Raw genomic sequence first — 20,000 nt, 5'->3', positions numbered from 1 at the left:
CAATGTGAAGCAGTGGCGCAGCGAGCTCTGCGATGTATCGACTGATCTACCGTTTAAACCTATGGAAAAGGATCGATTAACATGGTATTCGCAACGAGAACCTTGATAATCGATTCATTGCCATAGCTTCAAATGGAGAAATATCTTTATTCGATCGGCCACGTTCTCGCTACGGATGAGAAGATGTTAGAGGGACAGGGTGCAGTCTAACTTAGAAACCCAGAAATACGCAGTTCAAAAAGCGCAACTTTTCTGCCAATTTAAAACGCGCCCGGTTTCGCGCCGAACCGAATGACGTCATCAGGCACCCATCGGAGGCGAGCAGGGGTTTCCACGACACTCGCATCGATCAGTAGAAATGAGTCTTCTTGGCTTCACTTCGTCCGAAGCTGCACCCTGACATTTATATCGATTTATCGACCATAGGAAATTGAATTTGAAGCAATCCTTCACTTTACAATACACTTTTCGATAAATTTGCTGTTTCGGAATTGTCTGCAACGAAAACTGTGCCTACCGTGTAAAATGAAAAAATGACGCTTGGGGAGCAAGGTTTTGAGATGGTCACCTCAAAACGGAACGCCTTGAATTTGTCGTCCCCCAGACGAAAGAATATTACTGTAGAATATTATTATATTATACTCAACTCCGAGGCTGTAAAATTGACCATATCAATTCAAGTTTTTAGAAAAATGTACTTGTGCAATTTGCGTCCATTTGTCTGATTTTTGCACGAGATCAGAAGAAAAATCAGTAAAATTTTCAGTTAGAATTGCCAAAGATTCTCCAGGTAAAAATGAAATTCGTGAACGGAAGTTCGCCAACATTGAGATATAGTTAGGTTCTTTCGTGAGGGGAACGACAACTCGTACCCACACACGTCGTGGGTACAAAACAGTGGCGAGGCGTGAACGATCTATTATTGATATTTCTCAATTTGAAGCTATGGCGAAGAATCGATTATTAAGGTGTTCGTTGCGAACATCCTAATTATCGATACTTTTCCATGGGTCTAGACGGCAGATCAATCGATATACCGCAAAGCACGCCACGCCACCGGTGCAAAATCCATAACTCGCGATCACCGTCTCTTTTTTCTCCACGGACTGTACTGCACTGCCCTTACCGGCGAAAACTCACGGCCATTATGACTAACCTCCATGACGCACCGCGATGGCCCCCAGTTTCTGCAAATGATTGCATCCGATTCGATTGAAAATCCGCGGGACGGCGAGCGAGGCACGACAACGTTGCTATTGGATACCCGCAACAAAGCGCATCTGTCCGCGCTCAAGGTCGCTACTGGCCGCTGACTACTCGCGAATTGCAAAAAACTTTGAGATGCAACTTTAGAAGCTCCGACTTGCAGGCGCGCATACAGGGACGCGGGGACCGTCTTGTCGCAGTGTGAGTGAGAGCAGACCTGCGTGGGCCCCCATGCATAAGCCCGGAGGGGGGGGGGGCTCACCCCGCCCTTTTTCCATACAGTGTATGTATACTTAATCAGTGACGAGGCGTGAATGATCGATTATCGATATTTCCTCATTTCAAGCTATGGTGAAGAATCGATTATTAAGGTGTTCGTTGCAAGCACCCTGCTTTTCGATCCTTTTACATAGTTTTGAATGGTAGATCAATCGATATATCGCAAACACGCCAGGCCACTGCTTATACTAACTCACAATCAGTGAACTCGCTTGAGCGACTCAATTTACGTTCATTGCCTCTTGATACAATGACACAGTCGCGAACAGATCCGAGTGATGGTTAGGGCGTTAGCGATGGTTAGTGGAAAAACGGTCGTTTGACGTGTAATTTGATGACATCACTGAGTGGGATAAAATAGGTGTCATATTAAAAAAAAAATAATAATACGGTAAAAATCTGGACCGCAATTTCAGCCCTTAAAATTTACATACAACGCCAAATAACGGGAAAAATTTTAGAATTGGACACGCACAAACAACGGTTTCGATTTTGTGATATGAATCCAATTCATCGTAATTTATGGTTTTTTCATAACAGGTGCAACCTTACTACTAATTTGACGTGAGTGGTCTTAGGAGGGGATTCTTTTTCTCAGGGGATTTTAGGAATACAAATGAATTCTGTCAGTAGTAAGGACTAAAATCGCAGTTTTTTACAGCTTTGACCGCCCTGGTAAAAATTGGCAGTAGAATGTGTGTTCCAAAATACTACAGACCTATAGCCGGCTGTACAATTTCTTATAGCCTTTTATAGCCGATGGCGATTAAGCAACAGCCAGACGATAAAGTTTATGCTAAACGTTACTAAATACGGATACTAGGACTTAGTTAGTTTTTGGACTACCGCTCTCGTTTTGTGCCGTAGTATCTTGATTTATTTTGCGAGGAAAGCTCCGTACTTTTGAAGGATGCCTGTCATTCTTAATATGTTGGAGCGCGTTCAATTTCTTATGATACTGTGCAATACCTCTGGTGTGAAATCTTCAGACGCCGTGGCACGCTGCGGCGCGGCACGGCGGGCGGGCAGAGAGCGCGAAACGCGCATTGGCGCCTACAAACCTAACAGGGATACTTCACGCATTGCGCAATGCGTGAAGTATCCCTCTTAGGTTTGTAGGCGCCCGTGCGTCGCCGCGCAATGCGTGAAGTATCCCTGTTAGGTTTGAAGGCGCCAATGCGTCGCCGCTCCGCTTTGTGTTAGGCTCTAATATTTAATCTCGCGGAGTCAGCGTTTTTCAACTCATGATTTTGAAATGTTTGCACACTCTGTATGGAACTGGACCATCTCATTCTAATTGATGAAAAAAAAATATGTTTTAAAGGAAAATATATTGTGTGTTTTGTAAATATTAAGGTAGTTCCGTATCAAACTTAATGATTTCCAAAGCACACGAATTTCTACACAATTTCTTGTAGCCTTTTATAGCCAATGGCGATAAAGTGTAAAGCCCGGCGATAGGAACTATAGCCCGACTGTATACTTTTTATAGCTTCGTATAGCCCGGCTATATGATTTGCTCCGCTTTCTACAGCCAGCTATATAATTTTCAATAGCCTTCTTCAGTCGGCTATAAGAACTCCTATGGTATTTTGAAACGCAGCTCGTATCGCCAATTTTTACCAGGGCGCTTCAGCGTCAAAATGTAAAACCTTCCGACGGTTTCCGTTGCAGTAATTAAAATGACTTAAAACCCCTCAAAGATCAGGCAGAGATGAGTTGCTGAATTTATCATCCCTATGCAGTTTATTTTAGAGTCTTTCAAACAATTCAGAGTGATTCAATATTGAACTTGTTCTCGTCAACGTAGAGGATGGCCTTCACCGAAAAAATGTTAATACCTCTGCAATGTGAGCGGTGGTGGAAGACTCAGCTTAGAAGAATTCACACGCCATGATTTTATACGATTGTTGCGAAAATAAACGCAATCACTCATGAGCCAGTTATGGAAACGCCTTATGCGGAAAAAATTGGAGGGTAAAATAGAGATAAAATGCGTCAACCAAAAGAGGATTTCCGGTAGCAAGCAAGCATGATATCCTGGGAGTGTGCCACCATTTGACAGAACATCAAGCATCATACTAGGTCAACAAACTTGATAAAATCACTGATCTGGATGTTATACTACGATGCATATGAGGGCGCGTCGTGAGATGTTGTTGATGCACCGTGTTTTCACAAAATATAAATTGTGAAACTGCTTGGAAAATTACTGTAATATCTTACCAGGGATGCAAACTCACTTGAACTGAAAAGAGGGGGTTTCCATTTAAAAAAAAGTTATTAAAAAGAAAATGCATTCCTTCAAAAAATGTTCTTCAAATCAAAACTGATTTTGTTTCAATTCAAACTACGTTCATGAATAATTTTTTATTTGCAGTTGGCGCACTGCAGCATGATCCGCAGGTGGCACGCTTATTTGAAAAAAAAATTTGGCATTAAGACTCATATCGAAATCCACTTGTCATTGAATTTGATGAATGGAGGCTAAAAAAAAAATCAATTTTTTAAAGTGCTCCCTGAGAATCTGATACCTTAAAAGATGCGAACACTGAATAAACGGCGAGTTCACAGCAAATGCACACTCCGCGATTCAAATAACTTGAAAAATCATCACAAGACACGAGTCTGTCTAATAAAATGATAATCGGTCTAATTAAGCTATCGGGCTCGAGGCCAAAGATGAACTGATGATGCGGATTCTAATAGAGTGAAATGTCGACCAACGAACCTAGTGCAATTACCACTTAATAATTAAAAGAAGGTTAAGAACCGGCAGGGCGACCTCTTCAACATAAAAAAGAGAAAAAGTAGGGAGAGAGAAACAAAAGATAGATGGATAAATAAAAAATATGATGGACGCAAAGAGAGGTGCAAAGGAAAAGAGGAAAGAGGTTAAAGAGGTACGTGGGGAGGTACGAAATGAGAGATTAAAAAGAGGGATTGAGGAAAGAGAGAGAAGGATAGAAAGATAATAGAAAATTCACCGATAAGCATTATCAGTATCTGCGGAAGAATATCTTCGGGGGTTACGTTGTAAACTCCTGTTTGACCCTCCCTACATGCATGACTACAATAATACTCTTTTCATCTGTGTCTGAATTATTAGTCTTTTCTATACACAGATGCATACACGTGTTAGCCCGAGTACTATAAGGGATAATTCTAGAATCTCGCAACATCGATTACCTCAAACACTATAAAAAAACAAGCAGAAAAATCCAACATGAATATGTTGGAAAAGCGTGCCGAATAACTAAAATGTTGGACACATACCTACTATTTTCACGTCTTTGTTATTTGCATCAATTGGTACTTTTTGCTAAATTTGGGAGAAAATATTGATTCATGAACGTTGAATGTAAATTGATTTTAAAGATTCCGTCCAATTATCTTGATTTTAAGCTGATATGTGGCATTTCGCACGACCGTGATTTGGGCGAACTGCCGTGCATCGAATTCGCGTTGAGTTAATCTCTTTGGATTTCGAACTGTAACTTCTCTCCTATTCGGCCGATTTTTACAAATGAGGTCTCTTTTTATTTGTACTTTAACGGAAAGTAAGGAAAAACTCGCTAAATAGACGGAAAACAATTTTTGTGAAAATTTGGTGGATCCTGGCGTCACGGTGAATGGTTAATCGGGCGTGGAAGATAATAGGTTCGACGAGGCGACCCTCTCCTCGCCGTCTTTTATTGCCTTGCTCGAAACCTGACACCCAAAGCTATATCGGGAGATAACTGCAGTGGTTTGAGTGGATTTCTGCAGGGGCCACGGTTAGTACATGGTATAAAGAGTCACGAGGCTCATCACAGATTGCACTTGCAGTGCAAGACGCTCATTGGCTAAACAGTTTTGGCGGGAAAGAAGGTTCAAGAGTTGAGTCCTACGAGCGTAAGAAAGCTTCTATGAGGCTTTTGTCAAATGAAATAATACGGTTTTGACAGGAAAATGTTCTCAAGGGTTCCCAATTAGCAGTTCATTCGGTTTTTTGGTAAGAGACCATCAGGGCTTGACAGTATAATGGTTCAAAGACAAGAAAACGGGTCCGAGGAAAAAAATATTTGGACGGCCCGTTGAATAGCATTGGTTGATCGGTGTGCTGTACTATGGTACATCCGAGTGATTTCAAAAAGCGAGCCCTACTGGCACGCTTAAAAAAGTCTTGATGGATTCCCTGGAAAGCAGGAGATCGATCGGCATCTTAGAGTAAAACAATTAGACTTAAAAAATAAAGTAATCAAAATAATTCAATAAAAAAAAATTGATAAATAAATAAAAAAAGGCACCCATTGATTCTCCCTGTTCTAAGTTGCCACAAGGCAGCTCCTCTCTTGCAATACAATGTTGAAACTCGAACACAGAGCCTCAAACGCAAACCGCGAGGGGTTGGAGGTATTCATCCAATCAGTTCCGAAATAGCGTCCCGTCAAATTTTCGAGACTTTAAACTTCAATCGTTACTACGGCGAAAATGACCGTTCTGACTAGAGGAGTGAAACGATCATGGAATAATGCCAATTTTTATGAAAATGCTTCCAGAAAAAAAGGAAGAGAACAAATGGTGAGAATGTCGACTGATAGGTGCTGTGAGAGTCAAAAATAATACAATTCTGATTTCAACTAATTGTAAAAAAAAAAAAAAATTCAAATACTGCAGAGTCTATGCAATTTGATGGACATCATTATTATTTATACTCAACAGACCAAACAGTTAATATTTTACCAAAAACAAATTGCGACCTGCAGCCCTCCAATTCCACTCGTCTCTTAACGAAAGGTATAGAAACTTCTACTGTTGGAGCTTCGCCTTTCAACCCTGACCATTACATGCTTGCTAACTGTTGGGCAGGGGAGCTTTCATTTGCCAGTAAACTTGTTGAGCACACTGCTCAACACATTTCGTTACACCCCGAGTTTTTAAAGAGGATTAAGCAGACCCCAGTCCATATTGAAAAATACCCCTGCTTCAACATGCTGATGAAATCTCGAGGAGGGCATCATAAGCCGAGATGAATACGAACAAAAAGAGAAGCAGAAAATAAAAAATTATCGAACGAATACAAGGAAACGACCGCATGAAAGCAGCATGACAAACGCGCAGTAGCTTCTGCTACCGTGCTTACGCGGCGCGGCACGGGGCTAACGGGGGGGGGGGGGGGGGGGGGGGGGTTGAAAACTCGACGATAGGACTATGAACGAAAGCAAAAACAGAGAAGAAAAAGGAAAAGTACGAGAGGAGGAAGAAGAAGAAGAAGAAGGCAGAGGACTGGTTTGAGCCGAAGCCTGGAGCCGAAGTTACGCGAGACTGGTCGGCGCGCGACGGACAGCGGCTGATGAACCGGGGAGTCGGGATGCGTGAGCGGTCGCACAACCGGTCAAAATTTGCCGGTTGTGCCCACAGCGCCGTCGTAAGAGCGAAAAAAGCCGTAGCTCTCAAATTTTCGAAATCGAGTTTCCGTCAAAATTGGCCTGATTTCTTTTAGCTGAAATCAATAGCTACAACCATAGATAGATAAAAAAATAAGATGTTTGCATTTATGGCATCTTGGATTTTTTCGGATGACGTGGGTCGGTACGGACGACTTTTATCGTCGATTTTCTAGGAAATGGTGTGGTTCATGGAAAAAAGTCATTCTATATGAAAGTGTTTAAAGTTATATCATGAGTTAATTTAAGCAAAAAATCGGACGTTATGGTCCATTTTCATACTTCGAATTCCGGATTTTGCAAGAGTACCTGTACCGACCTACGCCACGGGGTAAACAATCCTCAAGGTTTAATCCCCCTCCCCTTCTTTTTTTCTATCAACTAAGACAGCAAGATTCGTCTTATTTGCATGAAAACGAGACGCTTGAGAAAGCCGTGAGTGCGGAAAAAATGACTCACTTTCAAACGAAACAGCCGTAAGAAGCGTTATTCCTCCGGAGAGTCGATGGAAACACTGTTTTCAATTAAAATACTGCCCTTCTCTGCCAATTTCTGACCTGAAGATAGGTTTGTTGTGTGTCCAAAACGCAAACACGAAAGCATATAGTGTCCGCAAAACCGATCAAGATTGGTAAAAAAAAAGCCTTCCCCAATTTTCACAGCCCTCCCCAATTCGCCACGCGATCATGATTGCGTGATGGAGAACATCCTACAACCCTACCGGTCGTTGACCGAGGTCGAACATCCAATCATACAACGGCCTCTTTAGGTTTGTATCTTGATGCGAATGGAGACTTTTCATTTTAGACCTATTTCTCCCCAGTTATGCTACTGATCTTTCCTGGAACGTTTTGCGAGAGTTTCAAGCTAACTGAAAAATATGAAAGGGAAAAAGTCTCTGCACCCCTGACCTCTTCCAAATTCCAAAATCCTGATTCCTTGGTCCTTAAGCTCGTGCGGAACTGGCACAGTAGACGATTTCATCGATACATGGTCCAAGATCGAACTCCTCATTCATTTTGCCCGAATCAGTTAGGCAAACTCGGTAGACGGAAGAGTCGAAGTCGATCATTTAAAATGATTGAGCTGCAGTCAAGTCGCTGGGACTTTTAACTAAAAAATAGTCGATTGTGGGCCAAAATCTGGATTTTCAAAAGACGCTATAGTAGTTTTATTCACAGTGTGAGTCGAGGAATTGAATGGTCATTCCAGTGACTGATTTTGATACTGGCGACTTGGCCAAGTTTCATCCATTGGTAATTCATTTTTTAAAGGAAACTGGGCTCTAAAGAGAGCGTGATCCTTACGACTTAGTAACAGAACTTTAAGTTCCAGGCTCCGAGTGCGCCGCGCCACCACCGCAATTATCCAGTATTGAGAAGAGGGCATGCCGCGACGCGCGTGGCAAGTAGTTGTTCCCTCGGGGAAAGAGGGTACGAGGGGACTGAAAAGAGTAAAGGGGGATAGGGGGCAGGCGACACGACTTGAGGTACAGAAGTGCCCTGCTTCATACATAATCGGAAATTGCCATTTTTGTCCTCGTAGAACCAAGATTAGCTGACAAGAAAAAAGTACAAACCGATGCTATGTCGATAAGATATCAGCAACTTCTACTGGAAAGAAACAATTTACTTCGCGCGGTTACTGTAATCTTAATCTCAATTTTTAAAATTATATAAATCGGAAAATGGTGCCTCAATCAATTCTAAACGATTCCTTTAATCTTGATTACACATCGCACTGCGTGTCTCTCATTCTGTCGGGTTCGCCTTCAATAATCGTGCTGGCAATATGTGCGGCTTGGGAGAACGAATAGTTGCGCGCAGCCGTTTCGTCACTTACGCACTGTACAGGAAAGGCAGACACGTAGAGTATTCTGTCATTTGGACAACATTTTGCAATTTGGAACTTTAAGTTCTAGCCCGGTTTAAAAACAACGTATGTGCCATTAGTTTCACTATGCACATAAGTTTTCTAGAGGAGCCAGAATTTATAGTTCCAAATTGCAAAATGCAGTCCATTTGAGCACTCCCTTCATTAATATGTGTTGCAACTTCATTATAATTCCAAAAATCAGCGAAATAGGAACTCAAATTGATTTCCTGTTATGAACTTCTCGTGTGTAATAAAAGAGCATTACTTAGTGTTGGGACAAAAATATTGATTTGATCACTGATAGTAATAATCAAGTAAACTGACTTTCTTGATAATATTTGGATAAAATATCCCATCCCATTTACTGCGCAGACAATTTAAATAACCCTTTTTCATGATCTACTTCAGGCGCCAAGATGACTAGAGTCCAACCTATACAGGAGGGATGAAGGGACCTCATGAGAAGCGATAGTTAACCTCCAATAACCAGAAGTTAATCTTCTCTCATCCCCCAACCTCTTTTTCCCAGAAAATGCCCTGATTTTCGCGATGTTTTTGTGGAGCCTAAACCTCACGGATAACTGGGATATGCACCTAAGACGTGAACTGCCGTACTAAGCAAGAACGCCGTAAATCAATCAACAATTTCCTCGTTTTTTGGAAGTTATAACACTTTATAACATAAAAACTGTTTTACTCATGCACCTCAAATTTTCAAGTTGAGTTCTTGATAATATTTGCGAAGGAATTCTGTAAAAACATTGTCTCAAAGGTACACAAGCTTTTCTGCTGGGATACATTGTTTCCAAAAAACGTAAAATGGCGTTTCCGGCGTTTTTGCGTTGCACGGTAGTTGAGTACAGTAGAGTCTCGATTATCCGCGATTTAGATTATTCACGGTTTTTTGGGGGTGATTTCTTTTTTTTTCAAACGGAGAGGTGAACACTTTGGAGGTCAATCTATTCAGCTCTAAAAAGAACTCCTTTTCGACTAATCATTACATACTGTCCAATATTTGAAAATTTTTTCAACAGTCTTCCAAAATACAGCCTTTCTGATAAATTTCTTGGGCAAAATAACTCAATTTCGGACTATCCGCGGTAGCTCCGTCTACAATCATCGCGGATAATGGAGACACTACTGCATTTCCTCCGTACAAAACTAAAACAACACTGGAAAAAAAAAAACACATTGGATCCAGAGTCCAGACTCATGAAAACATTGACAAGAAAAAGGACTCTTGATTCAATCAGATTTAAGCTTAAATCAAAAGGAAATCCGCTCAAATCAAGAGGCTCGGTACTTGATTTAAGCTTAAATCTGATTGAATCAAGAGTATTTTTTCTTGTCGATGTTTTCAAGAGTCTGGGCTCTAGATCCAATGTGATTTTTTTCCAGTGAAACAAAAAAGGAAGAAAATAAAAAAACCTATTGTATCGAACTTCCGATGCGTGCGTTTGATTCCTGATGGACGATCGGCTGAAGATGATCTCAGAGGCGAGGCAAAGCGGACGAAAAGCGAAGATGCGGCGAGAAGGCGAAGGTTAAGCGCCTCCGTCGACAAAGGCGCAACCGCGGCTATTACTCGGGTAATTAGCGCTCACGACAAAAAGTAATCTTCCACTTAATGTCTCCTTTCCGCTCTTCGGACGGCACGCACGCGTAACCACTACTGACGCGACGACGCAGAACTGACCCGCGATTTAATTACGGAAACGTAAAATATGCTAATCCGCCGCGCGAAATCGCCGATGACAAAATTTTCGTCACCCGCCGACGCGACGCGGCGCGCATGATTCGTAACAGGATTCCATTGTTGGATGGGATTTCCAGAGACGTGGAAATTAGGGAAATCTCCGGGAAAATTCAAGGCCGCCGAGACGGATGACCGCGTTAAGCGGGAGACGTGTAGAGCCGAGCGTTTCTTCTTGACCCAAATAATAGACGCTCGATTCCATGTGACCGGCGAGTTACAAGTTTTCCATCCGGTTGACGCATGAAATTGAGTGTTTCTGTGTCATTTTAGTTGGTTACATACTTCCATGGAAGTTCTCAAGGCAGGACATTCATTAAAAAACGCATTCACGAGAGAGCATAATCAAAATTGAATTTTGAAGAGGAGCCTGCCTATTTTCTTTCTTGGCTTACATTTCTCAATAAATAATAGTATAAAAAAAAGAAAAGAAAAAAAAAGAAAAAAAAAAAAAATGAGAGAATGGTGTTCCGGCAGCTGCTTCCCCCGCGTGGCAGGAACGGAAACGGACTTGACGGAACTTGGCGCGAAAGTTAGGTTTCGTGAACCTATCTTTGCGTGGACAAGGCCTTCCATTCATATGAAATGAACGAAAATATTATGAAAGAACAAACATTAATGTGGTTTAATAAAATTTTAACTTTCGCCGCCGCGCCGCGCTGACCGTACTGTGTTTTAGCGCAATGCATGAAGTATTCCTGTAGTCTTGTAAGCGCTATGTGTTTCACGCCGACCGCTGCTGCACGCACTGTGTTTGACGTAATGCAAGAAGTATTCATGCAGTCTTGTAGGCGCTATGCGATTCACGCCGACCGCTGCTGCACGCACTGTGTTTGACGTAATGCAAGAAGTATTCATGCAGTCTTGTAGGCGCTATGCGTTTCACGCCGACCGCTGCTGACCGCACTGTCTTTGACGCAATGCGTGAAGTATTCATGCAATTTTGTAGGCGCTAATATGTGTTGCCGACCGCCGCGCCGCGGGTTTCTCATTTTCATCTCGAGTTATAGTCATCATTGCTCTCTGCGTCGCGCCGTTCTAGGCCAAATTCCGTGTTCGGTTTCTCTCTTAGTCTTACCTCGTCTCATTAAAGGTGCTGTCTATTGTATCACGACAGAAAGACGGCAAAATTAGAGATATACACTCGGTAAATGAGAGATTTTGTCACCTTTTCTCGTTCGTAATTTTTTTCTGAATACGATTTTTCTTTATACCTAGCTACATTAAAGAAAATTGCAAAATTTGCCGCCCCCTAAATTTGCCGCGGCCCATGTGGCCACCCCCTATATCCGGCCCTGTATATTCCCAAGGAAATTCAATACCTCTTCAACAGAAAAATTCAGTACTTTTTCAGTACCTCCATCTGACGAAATTCGAAAAATTTCAAAAAATTGAACTTCTCGGCAAAATTGCGACAAAAATGAGTAAAATTCCGGATCTTCTTGCGGAATTTCCGCACTTTTTCAATCGTTCCGGACCGCCCTTAAAAAATCAGTACTATTCCCGGACTTTCCAGAAATTCCGGACTTGAAGACACCCTGCTAACCTCCAAATTTTCGAGTTCACCATACTCTCCCTATAAAGATCAGAATCCTCGCCAGCGACAAGAGACCCTCCACTAGTATCTTGGCCGTTGTGGAGGCTTTTACTTTCGGGACTTCAGCACTCTACTGTTGACTTACCTACATGGTTGATGTTCAACAACGTGTTGGCAGTTTCGTTTTGCAAACACGCCGAAAATGGCCGACGTTTGGGAAACTTGTTTGGCTCATGACGTCATCCGAAGCTCATCATCGACCATGTAGGTAAGTCAACAGCCGAAATTAGGATGATGACTGTTGCTCCCTTATAATTGTCCATAAGGAATTGTTGAAACCCCGAAAGTAGGAGCTTCCACCTGTCGCTAGGAGGCCAGTAGAGGGTCTCTTGTCTCTGATCCTCGCGCTGTTAATTAAGTCCGGAGACCGATTCCAAGAAGAGGTGGAAAACTGGAAGACGATACGAAAGGATAGACGCCGCGTATCCAGGACAGCGTAGCCCCGCGGGGATAAGGAGGAAAAACTTGACCCTGCATGACACATGCTCGGGAGCAATTGGATACGGCCGGGGCCGTGCCCTGTACGAGTAGTGTACGGCCGTATCGTATCGTGCTTCCATTCAGTCAAGTCGCAGCGAGTCATTAGCTGAAGGACGGCGTCCCCGACCCGACCCGCGCCGAGTGATCCTGATCCTGGAGGTCTCCGCCGAGCGACGACTGGAACATGGCTGTCCACTCCCGACTGATCCTAATCAGGAATCAGGATCAGAGAGCCTCCGCTCTCCCGACTCCCTTGGGAACTTCATCTCCGGGGCGTTATGGTTGCGGTTTGTTTTGACGCTTGATTGAAGGAGCTCAGACGTTGCGGAGCTACTATCTCTTGCACTCCTGATTCTCTGCAGATTTTATAGGGTGATTCAAAAGTCCCACACCGCTCCTTGGCCTTCGGCCTATGCAGTATTGAGCGACCAGGGATTCAGCCAACGCACTGTGACATTGAGCGTTCGCAGTGATTTACACCGAAAAAATAGCGCGTTCGCAGTAGCTGTCGCATTTTTTCGCTAAAAATTCAACGTTTTCGAAGGAATTTCTCACAAATTCAACGCTTCCGCACTAGTTTAGAGTAAATAGAAGCGTTTACACTAATTTTTGCAAAATATGAACGTCCTAATTGTAATATTGTAAAAATCAGCGAGTTAAGTGTTCATTTTCAGAATAAACCCGATTTTTTTTCATTCGTGTAATCGAACTTGTTTCATCGGTTCTTTTGACCTCATAAGTTCGGTTACACACAAATTTCCTTCAAATGGCTTTGTTGGTTTGGTTCGGTTTGACCACGGTGTCTAGTTTTCTTGACAAAGCTCATTCCCTGATTTTAACTGATTTTCAGGAGCTCATTCCCTGATGAGAAACCGAAGTTTTCTCCCACTTTCCCGAGATTTTCTTGGGGAAAAGAATATAATTTTCCGGAGTTTCAGATATGAATACCGATTTTCATTAATCTTACTTACAGTCACTTCTTCGGCGCACTTCAGATTAGACCGCCAAATTTGAAAACAAAATGATCCCTGAGTGGTTGGGGAAGAGATTTCCGGTTTCTGGAACAGCTTCCCTGATTTACCCCTGATTTTCCCGGTAAATTTTCATTCCCAGATGAATTCCGAGTTTCCCCGGTTTTCAAAAAACTAGACAACATGGGTTTGACGGATTGGCCGGCCAGGGAAGAAAATTGGGAAGAAATTGCGCTCCTGTTGACGCTCCCGATGAAATTCGAAGTCAGCACGGGCGGAAAATTCTGACGTCACTCGGGCAACGACGGAGGGAGCCGGGGCGGGGTAAGCCAGTAGCCCCCGTGGCCACAGGCTAAAGTCCGGACCGGTCACGCTCACGCTAGTACGAGTGTGTCGAATGCAGCGGCGGCCGAGGCCCTGCCCTCCCTCCACACTTCCACAGGTGTTCGGATTTACATGAGATGCAGTTGAGACGTAAAGCAATTAATTACCGCGATTAGGGTCCACGGGGACTCCGGAGGAGGGGGGGGGGGGGGGACGACCGAGTGCGGAGAAGTCGAGGGCCTTCCTCCTGCCAGTCGTAGGTAAGTGCGCGGCGCTGGATGCACTTGCTCGCCCTGATGCACCGGCTCCATGAACAGGGTGTCTACTAAAACAGGCTGCACTGGAAAAAAAAAAAAAAAAAAAAAAAAAAAAAAAAAAAAAACACATTGGATCTTCTAGAGTCCAGACTCTTGAAAACTTTGACAAAAAAAATACTCTTGATTCAATCGGATTTAAGCTTGAATCAAGAACCAAGTCTCTTAATTGGAGCGGATTTCCTTTTGATTTAAGCTTAAATCCGATTGAATCAAGAGTATTTTTTCTTGTCAATGTTTTCAAGAGTCTGGACTCTAGATCCAATGTGTTTTTTTTTCCCGGTGAGGGTGTCTACTGGAACAGGCTAACCAAAAATCAGTGCTTTTTCAGTCCATTTCCGAGAAATTCAATACCTCCTCATAGGAGAAATTCAGTATTTTTTAGTACCTCGAATTAACGAAAGTTGAAAGTTTTCAAAAAATTGAATTTTTCGCTCGAATTGCGACAAAAATTCCGGACCTTTTCGCGCAATTCCGCACTTTTTCAGCACTTTCGGACCGCCCTTAAAAAATCAGTACTATATCCGGACTTTTCGGAAATTCAGGACTTGTAGACACTCTGATGAACGACAACAAACGACGGAGAGTACTTGCTCAAGTTGCTCTTCGTCAATTCTAGTTTCGATTGAGTGCAAATCGTTTGGAGTCGTCTATACAGGGTGTTCCGAATGTCTAGCCTCTTCCCCTCTAACTTTAGAAATTTTTATCCCCCCCCCCCTCAGGAGATGGCCCCCTTCAAGATAGAACCATTCCAAAGCTTCGTTTCTTCATCTCGAAAAGTTCAAAAGTTAGAGGGGGGCTGGACTTTTGGAACACCCTGCATTGATGATGTCCGGTACTTAGGGGGAGGGTGTCCGGCATCATCTGGCAACCCGTATGGAAAGATGATGGGAGGGGGAGAAAGGACTGCACGGAGGAAGGGAGGGTCCGAAAAATCGGAAAAAGTACCGATGCCCCTTGCAGATTTGACTCAGTTTTACGCCCTTTGAAATTAGAATCATCCGAGAATATCCCGTATAACTTCCTCCAGGCTCCTCAGCTAACAATAAGAAAAAAACACATTACAAAGAAAATAACGCGATAGAAGCCAACTGAGAAGCCTTTCGGAAAGATAAATTCGGCATTTGAATAATGCGCGAAGCGTAAAATGATGGAAGAAGGTTCGGAGTTAGGTTCAAACCTAACATGCAACTATTTGAACTTCGCGGTGGGCCAGGTTGCATACGCTCGATTTTGCGGGCGAAATGTGAGATCTACTCACGGCTATCATGATAAGGTACAGGTAAAATTAGTCTTTTTCTAGAGGGGAGGTCTATTTCGGCCAACTGTTTAAACTCCCGCCAACTGAATAATGCATTGACCGTAAAACAATGGAAGAATACTCGAAGTTTGGTTTCGACAAAACAAGTAGCTATTTTAACTCCGCGGTAGGCTAGTTTGCATACGCTCGTGGAAAACACTGATCCCACCGGTACGTGTACTCTATTGCGAGATCCGTATTGCGAGCGAGCGCATAGGCTGAGGGCAGATCTTAGATATCGCCCGCAAAATCGAGTATATGCAACCCGGCTAACCGTAGAGTTAAAATAGTTGCATGATGGGTTCGAACCCAACTCATTTTCATCTCTTGATGCGTAGATGTTCTTCATACTTAAACTGTTCCTGCGTTTGGAGTAGAAGTTGGGTCTATTTCTGGTCAGCTAGAATCATTAAATTATTTTAAATTGATTTGATCATTTTAATATAATTATAAATTATTAAATTCCTTATTGCTCCTTGCAATGTTTTGAGTTGAACGAGCATTATTTTGTTACCTATGGTGTAAACAAAAAGGGTCAGATTTTATAGAAATTTTATACAAATTTAAAATTTTATAGAGACGTCCTTAATTCATTCACCTGAACCGCTAGATCCTGATTCTAGATCATAGAATTCCATAAATTTTAAATTCAGGGGTGAAGGGAGATACATACATGGATTTACTGTACATAATTTTAAGCCCGATATTTTCCAATGGGAAACAGCTTTTCCTTGTATATCAAACTTTTCATATCAAAGAACTTTGTATTGATGAGCATGAATTATTACACATCCAGATATTCAGAGGTCAAGGGCTACAGTGCTAACTACCATGAATACAACCCCTGGTTTGATTTTCACTGGACCAAGATACTTTTTAATCAAATTTAAGTACTGTTTGTTCCATTTCAAATTTTATTATTTGATTATAAATTATACCAGGTGATCCAGACCACCCGTCCATTATCTCTATCCGGAGAACCACTGAAAATCGCGATTTGAGGGCCAGGCCCGCGGTGGGGATACTGGGTTTATGGTACTGGGGTCCAGTACTTTACATTTAAGTAGATATGTCACAATATTTTTGATAATTTTTCTTGAACTTTTAAGCCCTAGTTTTGCAAAGCAGTTATCCCCCAGAGTTCCGAAGTTGTTGTAAAGTAGGGGTGGCGATCTTTTTTGAATAAAGTGATTTGATTTTCGGCAAAAAATTGATTCGATTTTAAAACACTTAGAAATCCAAGTTCAGCGCCAAAAACTAAAATACTACTAAAAGTGAACTTGAAATGAAACTCGGCTTTCCGAGAACCTACGCCTTGTGTGTCACATCAATGCCAGAGATTTCAATTTATTATCAAACATAATTTGATTTCGGCTCAAAAAATCGATCCTGACTTAACATTGTCCTCCAAAAATTGATTTGATTTAAACAATTTTTCGGCGCAAAAAATCAATTTTTCAAATAAAAGATTAAAAATGGCCAGCCCTCCCGTAAAGCTCAAGCCTCAACAGTACTATTTTCAGCGGGTTCATGTAAAATAACCACGTCCACTTTTAAATTGAAACTAAAGATTTGCCATCTTTACTTAACTGTGAAAAATAAATGTGAGAATCAGGATGGCAGATCATCTGCCTTCCTCTCAAAGTTAGATGAACTGATTTGGTGTGGCCTCTACATTAGATTGGATTACTAGATTTTGATGATGCTTGAACGGGAGGGACCCTGGATACACTTTTAACGCAGCGGTGCCTCACTACTGCAGTAAGTAACGATTTCCAACTGTCGAAGCTGACACATTGACTTGTCCTAGCTATGGAATGGAATTCCTGGATGAATTCCCTGATAAAAATTCGATGCATTGAAACTTACTTCATCAAATAGGCAAACTTTTTATGTTAAAGTTTCCTGAGTTTTAGTGGCTTGTGTAAACGATAGTCTACACTCGACAGCAAACTTTGATTCACTGCACCCCAAAGTGCATTTCAGCAGTTCCTGTGTTTTATTAAACAACCTCAGGGAGCTTTGAAAAATTTTGGGTGGAAAAAAAATGAAGGAAATATCCAGCCATGATTACCTCTGGCAAAACTGTATGATTACGGAAAACTCACTGGTTGACTACATGTATTGCATCAGCTCTTAAATAAATTTTACCGCATAAAAATTTAAAAGCAAGAGCAAATAATTGACCTTCGGCGGCAATTAAGAAATACTTTTGTGCTCGTAAATGCTTCAGAATTCAGACTCTCCGAGTTGCGGGGAATAAAATTTGGACGATACAGAATACAAGACTTGTCCATTCATAAGAGACGTCTAATGCAGAAGTGCATGAATTTCTTACAAACTAAGATTTCAACCAAAAATAGGTGCAAATCTGAAATAAATACGTGCGCCAATTCGGGCAAGGCTTACGAAAACCATACGATTATTTTTATTTGTATTTCAACAGGCAACCTCTGAGTGCACATAAACAAAGCCATGTGATGATAACGGCCTCGGGAAAACACCATTACGTAACGAATAAAATGCACTCAAAGAGAGGGAAAATGTAAGGTTAAAATTAAACTTCGTAGAAGACTCACCGAAATTAATTCAGACGCCAAATGAAAGACTTGACGCATTTTATTATCACAGTCACTAAACAATTAGGCACAAACAGGTACGGAGGATCGAGTCGACTGTTCAGCAGAGATTCCTTCTTGAGCTCGGAAGGTCGGGATGACAAAAATCCTGCCGAATTTCCATCGCAAACTGTCTGGTGCGCAATCGGGAGCATCGGTGTTTCCGTTCTGCAGACTCACTGCACTCCCCACGCGCTGCAGGATTTTTGTCAACCCTCGCCTGTCGGGCAAGCAGGAATCTTTTAAACTCAAACCAACTTAAACGCCTTTTTTTTTAAAGGAAAATTCTGCATGATTTCTATTCTATTATCTATATGATTAGGAATTCTAAGTAATAAAGACCATAAGGAAATACAAAAAATACAAATAAGGGGCCGTCCATAAATTACGTAAGGCTCTTAGGGGGAGGGGGGGGGTCTATAATAGCCTTTCGGTGCCTTACGAGAGGGGAGGAGAGGGCACGGCTGAGCCTTACGTCAACTTTTTAGCCTATATTTCAAGAAAATGCAAAAATCCATTTTTCGTCAGGTTGATAATAAAATTCAAGATGAAATAGAGGAAATCAGGAAACATCGATTGCTGACCGATCGAACCATGTCCTATCATTTCTTTTGATTCCCACTTCTCCACTCATTCTCACGATGATGAGTGGTGATTTCATCTTTACGTTAACCTTGTACTTTTAACTATTTACTCCCAAGGAAAAAAAAATCTTCAATTTTGCTCCATATTTTTGTTTATTAAACTAATTATATCATGAATCTTTCGTGTGAACTTACTCCAGAAGTTTAATTTCACTTATAAAAATTGTGGCTTAAAAATTTCATTGTTTTCTAACGGGAAACGTAATGCTTCGATCTACGATAACTGAAAAAAAAAGGGGGGTTATTCGAGCCTTACGTAATTTTTAGAGGGGGGGGGTTAAGGGATGCCTTACGGTGCTGCACAAGGAGAAGTATGGGGGTCTAAAAATGGGGAAAAGGTCTTACGTAATTTATTCTAAAGGATGTTAACTGAACACTATGTTACATTAATTTCTGTCTGGAGTCTGCTTTTTCCTCCAATAAAAAACAAGTTTATTGGACGGCTCCTGTATACCCTTATACAGGCACCCTGAACCTTGGATCCAGAATTTTCTCTGAAGCAAGAGGAGCCCTTTTCAATTACGTTTCAATCAAAATGTAACCCTCACTCTTATTTTTTGGAAAAAATCCCTTCGATGCACTACGCGGCATTTATAAAATAAGATCAAGTCGTAAAAAAGTATCCACCTGGCGGGCGCGAACCTCAATTATTGCTGCAAGCAGGCAAGCATATTTCCATCAATCCACCGCTACGCTGATGCATTTGATGAAATTGCCAGTACATAAGGCAAATAAAGTTCTTTCTTTCTCCACCAGAGCTGAGAGTAGAGACGCATCGGTGACACGCTCTTGCTTACTGATGATCTGCGGCAGGATTTTTGTCATCCCTAACCTTCCGAGCCAAGAAGGAATCTCTGCTAAACTCAAACGCCCGAGGATCATCGACCGAAACAAAATGTAAACTCAGACTGGATGATGATGCACCATGCATCTGCATCTAACACATCACGAGCACCACCAGCTTACTGGCCTTGGAAAAGCTTGTTCAAAAGCAATTAAGTGCTTGACTACAATGAGCCTTGAAGAAGTGATAAAGAAATTACTACCAAGGCTCATCATTTCTACGCTAAAGCTCTCCGCAAAATGAAGGCAGCATTTGTTTACACTAAAGCCTACATGGCTACCAACGACTTTAACGTAGAATTCACTACTTGCGTTGGAAGGCCTATTCTTAATTGAAAGTTTTTCATCATAAATATTTAAATTCTAC

At 41.9% G+C, this 20,000-nt stretch overlaps 1 protein-coding gene across 6 annotated transcripts in view; it reads right to left on the bottom strand.

The window, feature by feature from the left end:
- LOC109041944 (caspase-1) overlaps nt 1–19,723 on the bottom strand; it is a 60,153-nt gene extending 40,430 nt beyond the window's left edge. The window contains exons 1-2 of one of the 6 annotated variants that reach the window (XM_019058465.2): nt 19,671–19,723; nt 18,108–18,196 (exon numbers count right to left, since the gene is read on the bottom strand). The gene's annotated coding sequence lies outside the window, so the exon portion shown is untranslated. Of the gene's footprint in view, nt 1–4,019; nt 4,174–10,217; nt 10,514–18,107; nt 18,201–19,670 lie in introns of those variants that run through there. The other 5 variants (XM_019058462.2, XM_072297905.1, XM_072297904.1 and 2 more) reach the window with 5 other exon arrangements.
- Nucleotides 19,724–20,000: the final 277 nt, after the last annotated feature.

This window comes from Bemisia tabaci, chromosome 3 (assembly GCF_918797505.1).
Source record: "Bemisia tabaci chromosome 3, PGI_BMITA_v3".
NCBI classification, from domain to species: Eukaryota; Metazoa; Arthropoda; class Insecta; order Hemiptera; family Aleyrodidae; genus Bemisia; species Bemisia tabaci.
This window is presented reverse-complemented; position numbering and strand designations above follow the sequence as displayed.